The 1,335-nt window shown below is 34.2% G+C and overlaps 1 non-coding gene across 1 annotated transcript; it reads right to left on the bottom strand.

The window, feature by feature from the left end:
• Nucleotides 1-960: 960 nt before the first annotated feature.
• On the bottom strand, nt 961-1,067 carry LOC121214949 (small nucleolar RNA R71). Its single transcript, XR_005910685.1, has one exon. It is a non-coding gene; the product is annotated as a small nucleolar RNA R71 (small nucleolar RNA).
• Between the last annotated feature and the right edge of the window lie 268 nt (nt 1,068-1,335).

Here is a 1,335-nt window from a genome sequence, read left to right as displayed (position 1 = left end):
AATTCTAAGTTAAGAAATGTAATCAATCTAACACAATTATGTCATCTTGATTAAAATTATCTTTTGAAATCGTGCATTGGAACTTTTATTTTTATTTTCTTAGTTAAGTTTTAGTTTTTAATCACTTCCTCAAAAACAAAATATTTTTCTTCACCAAATTGTTTTTAATTGCATTCATAAATATTTATTTTCAGAGTCCCTGTGGGTACAATAACTCGACATTTACTTGTCACTTTATTAGTTGCTGTGATTGTGTACACTTGCATATTTCCATCATTCCAAGTTTTTGCGCTGTTGCCGGGGGCTGTTTTAAAAGACATTATTTGTGAAATTGTTAATTTTGCATTTTGGTCTATTTTTTTCTATTAAAATTTAATTCCATTTTTTTGTTTGTTTCAGGTGTTTATAAGTATTGATAAAATTGTTGACTTACTCCCCGTAAACCTTAAAATTGAAAGGACTTTCAAACAAAGGAGAAGACAAGCGAACCAAAGAAGGACCGAAGAGATGAATTTCAAAAATCAAAATCAAAATCCAAGAGGAACATTCGCTTATAATACTCACAATCCGATCATTGTTGCCGATGACAGAAAATGTTCCAGTCGACAATATGTCATTCCTCAATTCAATAAGCTCAATCCAAGTATTAGGAGACTCGAAATTGAGGCACAATAATTTGAGCTAAAGCTGGTCATGTTCCAAATGTTGCAAAATATGGGTAAATTTAGTGGAATTCCTACTGAAAATCCACATCTTCATCTTCGGCTATTCATGAAAGTGAATGACTCATTCAAACTAGTTAGGGTGACCGAGGATGCCTTGAGACTGAGATTATTTCCATACTCTTTAAGAGATAGAGCACGAGCATGGTTGAACTGCCTACCATCTGGTTCCATAACTACATGGCAAGAGTTAGTTGAACGTTTCTTAATGAAATTCTTTCCTCCATCTTTGACCGCTAATATCCGAAATGAAGTCACTTCATCTCAGCAACTTGATAAAGAATCTTTATATGAGACATGAGAGCGGTTCAAGGAGTTATTACGAAAGTGCCCTCATCATGGCATTCCTTACTACGTTCAAATAGAGACTTTCTATATTAGTCTCAACATTCATACTAAAATGATTATGGATGCTTCGGCAAATAGAGCCCTTCTTTCGAAGTCTTATAACGATGCTTACAAGATTATTGAAAGAATCACTAACAATAACTATCAGTGGCCAACCAATGGAGCGGCCTCAAAAAGACGAGTAGTAGGGCTACATGAAGCAGACACACTTGCTTCTTTGGCAGTCCAAGTATCCTTTATGTCTTCTATGCTTAATAACATAACT

The sequence above is a fragment of the Gossypium hirsutum genome, chromosome D02, assembly GCF_007990345.1.
Source record: "Gossypium hirsutum isolate 1008001.06 chromosome D02, Gossypium_hirsutum_v2.1, whole genome shotgun sequence".
Classification (NCBI taxonomy): Eukaryota; Viridiplantae; Streptophyta; class Magnoliopsida; order Malvales; family Malvaceae; genus Gossypium; species Gossypium hirsutum.
Note: the sequence above shows the minus strand (reverse complement) of the source record. Positions and strands in the feature narration are given on the sequence as shown.